Source organism: Bradysia coprophila, unplaced genomic scaffold (assembly GCF_014529535.1).
Source record: "Bradysia coprophila strain Holo2 unplaced genomic scaffold, BU_Bcop_v1 contig_356, whole genome shotgun sequence".
In the NCBI taxonomy this organism is placed as follows: Eukaryota; Metazoa; Arthropoda; class Insecta; order Diptera; family Sciaridae; genus Bradysia; species Bradysia coprophila.
In genome coordinates, this window is record NW_023503614.1 from 114,396 (window position 1) to 121,969 (window position 7,574).

The 7,574-nt window shown below is 35.8% G+C and overlaps 1 long non-coding RNA gene across 1 annotated transcript; it reads right to left on the reverse strand.

The window, feature by feature from the left end:
* Positions 1-379, reverse strand: LOC119081204. Its single transcript, XR_005088459.1, has 2 exons — positions 178-379; positions 1-115 (listed from the first exon to the last, which is right to left on the reverse strand). It is a non-coding gene; the product is annotated as an uncharacterized LOC119081204 (long non-coding RNA).
* Positions 380-7,574: the final 7,195 nt, after the last annotated feature.

The following is a 7,574-nucleotide window of genomic DNA, read 5'->3' on the forward strand; positions in this document are numbered from 1 at the left end:
TTCGACAAAAATTCGTAATATTTTAATCAGGTCGACAAAATTAGTTCTTAAAGTAATCTGGTGCATATCCAGCTAGTTGTACAATTAAGGACCAATAATTTCCTTCGATTGCGGACTGCAAATAAAATTGGATTTATTTCCAAAAGAGTGTGATTTTAATGTAATGCTATGCCTTACTTTGAGCCAAATGTCGATGCTGTTGCCATTTGTTTTCGCAAATTCTTCCTTGATGTTGCCCAAATCGATTTCACTTCGTCCAACAATAATTCGGTGCAGTACGTTATGGTCGATACCAAAATTCGACATTGACTTACTCAATTGTTCAGACAAGAATTGAGGTCGATTACGAGAGCATTTTACTGTAAAGAAATATTATTTCCTTTAGATTTTCTTTCCAATACACATGTATAGTTGGCACAACCACTATTGGATACTGCGTAGAGATGAGCGGGTCGAAACACTATTTCAAAGTCAGGGTCCGGGTTTCGAAGTCAGCGATTCGGGTCGGGTCCGGTCCGGTCCAGTCGGGTCGGGTTTCAAGAATAAACTTTACTCGGTCAGAGAAAAACAATTACGACTTCTGCTTAAGATACACTCTGCTCCGCGAAGCAAATATATTTTCAATGACTTTGATATTCGGATAAGAGGCGCCGACTACGGTATTGCCGCGAGACTCGAGTAACAATATGACTAGACGACACAATAAAAATAATTTTTACATCAAAAATAGTTTAAACTGTAGAAGGAAACGAGTCGAAACAAGTAAAAAATTCTCGCTGCCCAGCATTCCACTTTATATGACTAATTCCAGTGTTACCTTCACTACATTTAATGAGAAGAACGCTGAAACAAACCATATAAAACTCGTCAGTATTTTTCAATCCCAACAAAAATCTCTTCGAGAAAAGTGTGACGCAAATGGTGTAAAATTTAATTTTTGCGTAACGAAGCTGAAAGCGTCAATTCTAGCGATATCATTCATTTTAGAAATTGTATTTCAAAGACTGCGTCACACTTTTCTTGAAGAGATTTTTGTTTGGATATCAGTCGTTTTAGAAGTGCTTTTTAGAATAGTTCTAATTAAACAATTTGACAAAAATCGGAAATTTGACGAAAATAGAAAATTTGACGAAATTCGAAAATTTGACGAAATTCGAAAATTTGACGAAAATCGAAAATTTGACGAAAATAGAAAATTTGACGAAAATAGAAAATTTGACGAAATTCGAAAATTTGACGAAATTCGAAAATTTGACGAAAATCGAAAATTTGACGAAAATCGAAAATTTGACGAAAATCGAAAATTTGACGTAATTCGAAAATTTGACGAAAATAGAAAATTTGACGAAATTCGAAAATTTGACGAAAATCGAAAATTTGACGAAAATCGAAAATTTGACGAAAATCGAAAATTTGACGAAGAAAGCAACTCTCTAACTGCAACAATTCAAGAAATAGCTCTAAAACCCTAATTGCCCCTGTTCTACTCGTAAAACTCTGAGACTTTGCCGAAGAAAGTAACTCTCTATCTGCCACCATTCACAAAATAACTCTAAAACCCTAATTGACCCACACATTTCTAACTTCCGACATTTTTCACGTATACCAGTCTGTTCTACTCGTAAAACTCTGAGATTTTGCCGAAGAAAGTAACTCTCTATCTCTCATAATCGCAAAAATATTAGTCCTTTCATCCTACGCTCGAGTAGCTCAAAATTTGGTCACTCTAATCACTCTAGCTCAAACGAATCTGCCCGATTTTTTAATTATTTTTTTGTTCGAATCGTGTTACGAATACCTTTCATTTGATGGGTCGCACGCCTCTGTAGGTTTCAATACAGCTAAGCTACAGCCGAAAACGCGTTCCCGACCCTCGAAAACCACACTAGAGGTGAGTGGGCTGCCCATAAAAGTGGGCTGCCCACGCCCATGGGCATGCCCACGGGACATGGGCATGCCCACTGGACATGGGCATGGGCACTTTACAATTTCGTGGGCATAGGGCGCAGCATGGGCACTTTTCAAAAATGTGTGATCCCACAAACTTAAGTCTTAAGTGCAGTCTAGACTTTCCGTACGATGTAATATTCATTCAAGGAATTTTAAAACAGCTACCGCACATAAAATCGTGTTTCCAACTGTGCTGTCAACATCGGTTTCGCCTCAGATTGATAATTTTCACAATTTTTGGCGAAAATTTCCTATGTGGGCCTTGGGCATGGGCTGGGCAGTGGGCATGCTTTTTAAGATTCTTGGGCATGGGCTGCGCCAGAAGAGTAATACGGGGATTAGTGGCTTAGCTGTCAAACTTTTAATTAAAGGGTTGCCGCCTTTTATTGCCATTAATTAATTTATTGCTTTATATAAGCGGTAAATTCCCTTTTATATCACCGCTTTATATTAAAGAGATTGCCGCTTTTTATTGTACATTATTTACTTTATATAAGCATCAAATTTTCTTTATATCGCCGCCTTATATAAGCGGTAAATTTCACTTTATATCACCACATTATATAAAGAGATTGTCGCTTTACTTTATATAATCGGTAAATTTCCTTTATATCACCACTTTATATATGCGGTGGATTTCGTTTATATATACCTCTTTATATACGCGTCGCATATCCTTTTATATGTAGATACACTGTATAAATGATATATTGTTTACGGTATATTTCCTTTGTAAAAATGGAATATAGGAATATATAGGTTGTAAACATTCTGTGAGAATTTTGTATTACATTTTAGCAAAATTGATGTTTCAGTATCTCATTGCATTGATTTTAATATTTCTGTTGTCCCTTTGCACAGTTTTTTGTTTCCGATATTTAAAAAAAATGAGTTTTGGTCGCACATCTGGTATACATTTTCTGGTATTCTTAAAATGCAGTGTTATTGGTCTTTTTTTTATCACACATTAATTACTTTATATAAGCGCCAAATTGTCTTTGTATCACCGCCTTATATAAGCAGTAAATTTCCTTTATATCACCACTTTATATATGCGGTGGATTTCATTTATATAACAGTGATACCACTTTATATACGCGGCGCATATCCTTTTGTGTTATTTTCACTTATTCTAGGCGGTATAGTCACAGTACCTTTTGCTATAGGCGGTGTATATCCTTTGTAAAGACTATGCGCTGAACTATGCGCATATACTCCATGTATAAACGGTGTTTCTTTTAAGTCCTTTGTGTTGAATAGTTTGTGAAAATATCGGTTTTTTTCTTTTTAAGTCGGTGTATATTCTCAGATATGTTCCTAGAAGGAAAAATTGCCTATGGAATAGATCCGTGTGAACGATGATTTTTTCTCACATTTTTGGTGATATTTTCTGTATAAAAAGGACTCAGTGCAGAACGAACAGCACAGTCTATTTCTGGAGAGAGGTACGATAGGTTGTACTTGTGTTTTGGTTTTTTTTGTTGTTATTATTATTTTTTGAATATTTTGCGAAGATAAAAAAGTAGTTGGTGTTGTCTTGCTGTCATCAAATTGTTTTTGTCTATATTTGAGTGACACCTGGCGCTGAGAGTTTCTGGTAGCTGAAAAAGGTTTACGAAAATATAAAATCTAATTCGTTGAGAGAAAAAATCGGGTTAGAAAAACTAATTAGAAGACTAATTAGGGTGAGCAAAACAAAAATCCACCCAAGAAAAATTTTGGTGGAAAAAATCTCACAAAACGATTCTAACAAGAAAAGAAAAAATCGCATCAGAAAACTATTTAAACTAATTTGTGTTGAAACGTCTGACTTTGTAAAAAATGGATGCACGGAACGAACATCCTATTTGTGAAGAGGTCGATGCGCCCACTGAGAGAGAAGACAGGTTCAATGAGTACTGATTCTTGGAGGTTGACTTGACTGAATGTTCGTCTATATCAGAATCTGACATGAGGGACTATTATGAAGAAATGAGTCGTGTCATGAATGAACTTATCCTGTGGGCGAAAATGGTGCTGTGCAGTGTATTGATGGTGAAAGTTGTACTGTAGGGGGTACTACCGCGTGTACTGGTATACAATACGGTACTGGCCAATCTGGTAATGTTGAAAATACGAATGCAGCTGTAGATTCGAGTGGTGCGCGGTTGAGTAACCTTTACGATTGTGCACCTACTACTGGCCTATATATACCGGACAAGGAGTATTGAATATGCCTCATGAGAGAATGTCGGTTTTTTCTTTAAAAGTTGGTGCATATTCTCAGATGTGTCTTAGAAGGAAAAATTGCCTGTAGAATAGGTTCATGTGAGTGTTTGTTCTTTCTCATAGTCTTTGTGATATTTTCTGTATAAAAAAGGCTCGGTGTGGTATGAAGAGTCTATTCAAAGCACCTAGCAGTGTAATAGAGGATTTTACACGTCAAATAGAGTAGTTTTTTGATACCAATAATACCATTAGCAGCCTTAATGGTAATTTTACAATGACATTATGAAAAAAGGTATGGAAATATTCGCATACTTCGATTAAAGTACTACTTTATTTTTTTCTATTACCCTGCTACGGGCTTTGGCCTATGTCTAGATGTGTTCTGTGAAGGAAAATTTGGTTTATGAATAGTTCCATGGAAACGATGGTCCCTTCTCACAGTTTTAATAATATTTTGTCTTAATAAGACCTCTATGTTGAAGGATCAGCACAGTCTTTTCTGTTGCGGCAATTTGTACTTGAGCCTTTTCGTTTGATTTCATAAATGTTGTTGTATTGTTATGTTTTTTGTGACAAGTGGAAAGCCAATAAAAATTAGCTGACAAAGCTTGCGGAGAAGTGACATTTAGTTGGACAAATTTTGTAGGATCAGTTTCTATTGTATTTTCCTACATCATTGTGACTCGTATGCAGCACCGATATCGTCCATAGAACCATGGTTCTTTTTCTCAAACTGTGAGAAACTGTCTTTAAAATAAAAATATTTGAATATAAGACTACTCTGTGTAGTGAGATCGGTACAGTTTTGTTCTGGGGCTCGTAGAGTCGGGCTGTTTGCATTTTCACCAAACTAAAAAAAAAATCAGTGGTGAGAAAAAGGCGTACAATTCTGACAATTTGGAAGGTAAGGACAAATTTTCTGATTGCAAAGACTATATAACTGCACTACTATACAGACGATCAGTGAAGATCCTGTTTTGCATAAGCTGTGTTTCTTCAATGTCTTTTGTATTGAATGTAACTCTTGAGAGAATGTCATTTTTTTTCAATTCGGTACATATTCTCAGATGAAGGAAAAAAATGCCTGTGAATGTTGGTTCTTTCTTAGATTTTTTGTGATATTTTCTGTATAAAAAGGAGACGGTCCAGTATGAACAGCACAGCCTATTTCTGTGTTCTGTGAAGGAAAATTGAGTTTATGAATACATCCATGGGAGCGATGGTTCTTTCTCACAGTTTCGACAATATTTTGGCATAAAACGGACTCTATGTAGAAGGACAAGCACAGTCTATTTCTGTTGTGGCATGCTCTCCTTGCCTTCTCGTTTGATTGTAGAATTGTTGTTGTCTTGTTATGTTTTTGTGACAAGTGGAAGTGGAAGGTCATTAAAAATAAGCTGACAAGGCTTGCGGAGTGACATTTAGTTGCAAAATTTTTGTAGGATCAATTTCTTTAGTATTTTTCATACATCGCGATTCGTACACATCGCCGATATCGTCCATAGTTCCAAGTAAATAATGGTTCTTTTTTTTCAAACTGTGAGAAACTGTCTTTAAAATGGATATATTTGAATATGAAACGACCCTGTGAAGTGAGATCAGTACAGTTTTGTTCTGGGGTTCGTAGAGGCAGGTTGTTTGCATTTTTACGAAACTAATAATATCAGTGGTGAAAACAAGGTGACAATTTGGAAGGTAAGAAGAAATTTTCTGTTGTAAAACTGTATGAAGAACGGTAAAAAGGGGGTACTGATGAATGAACATCTTTCTAGACCCACACTTTGACCGTACTACAGCTGAGTCAACCACTGTAATCGCTTTGTTGAAATTGGCCAAAGATAAAATTAATACCATTGTGCTGCAGCATTTCTTGGAAATCAATAATTCAGCAAAAAATCGGAAATTTAAAGTCTGCACAATGGACAAATTGGAGAATGTTATACTGTCGGAAAAGGATGAGTACGGCTTCATAATCAACCTTTCGTCATCGTATTCACCCGGTACTCACTGGGTAGGACTTTATGTGGATAAAAATCGTAAAGGTTCATTTTGCGACAGTTTTGGATTTCCCCCATACATCTATGACATGACAGATTTTTTTATTAGAAATTGTTCAACTTTTGAATCAAACGAGCAACAGCTCCATCAACTTGAATCAAAAGTTTGTGGTATGTATGCTGCGTGTTTTGTCCTACATATGTCAAACGGTGGTTCAATGACATCATTTATCGGCAAGTTTTCTTTAAATTTACATCTTAATGACATTTTCATTAAAAAAAATTTCAATTATTATATACAAAACTGCGTTGTCAGAAACTTTTTGGCACAAAAAAAAAGCGGATCAAGAAAAAAAAACTTAAGGAAAAAGATGATGAAGTTTGGTCGTAAGCCAAAATGTGCCTTTTTAAGGTTTAAGTAGTGAAAAAATTTGATTCAAGAAATTTGATCGGTAAAACTGTGTCAATAAAAAATCGGATATTGATTTACTGGTAAAATTGTACTTTATTAAAATGAAAACAAAGAAATTAATTGAAGAGCTTAACTGTTACATAATCACTGACAAGTAAATTATTTAAAAAAATCATTGTTGTAGTTGTTGGTGTTGTTCCAGATAAAATCTTAGTACTGCTACAACTTCGTCGTACGTGTATGTACCATCTTCATCGTCTGAGTCGGTAGCTTGACTCTCGATAGATTCTGGTTCTCCTGAGTTATTGTCTCCTTTGTCTTCTTCTTCTGCATCATCATCATCTTGATCACTTTCAGTACCAACATTGTCGCTTTCTTGATCATTATCGCATTCTTCAACGTCTTCGTCACTATCGTTTTGGACATATTCTGAATGTTTTCTAGAAATATGCCTTTTTAAGTTGTAAGTGGTGGCAAGAGTGCTTGAGCAATGCGGACAGGTTACAGCCATTCTTTATCTTCACTTGTCACCGTTTGGAGTAGAACTGAGGTAGTATTATTCTGGAACTCCTTATTTATTACAATGATGCTTATGAAACCGAAGAATTGCTTGAAGCTCTTTATATGTATAACTTTGGAGGTCTCTAAGAGTCCCATCACGTAACATCCCGTTTCCAATTGTCAACTCTGTTTCGAACTGTCTTGTTTCATTTACTTTCAAAGTGTTATTCGCTGGATATACAATCAAAGGTGGTCTGCCCAGACGTCTAACATTGCGGGATGCTCGAGGTCTAGGATCGATCCATACGTTTTCAGGAGTACCGTACAAATATTGTACTTCAGGTTTGGTTACGTTTACGTGTTTCTCGTAATGGTGAGAATATAAGTAGAAATGACTTGTAAACACTTCACCGCATATTGGACACTTCATTTTTCTTCGTGGAGCGTTGTGGCATGTACAAAACCCAAAGTCCTATAATCTTTACAATTTTGTAAAGATTTTTATT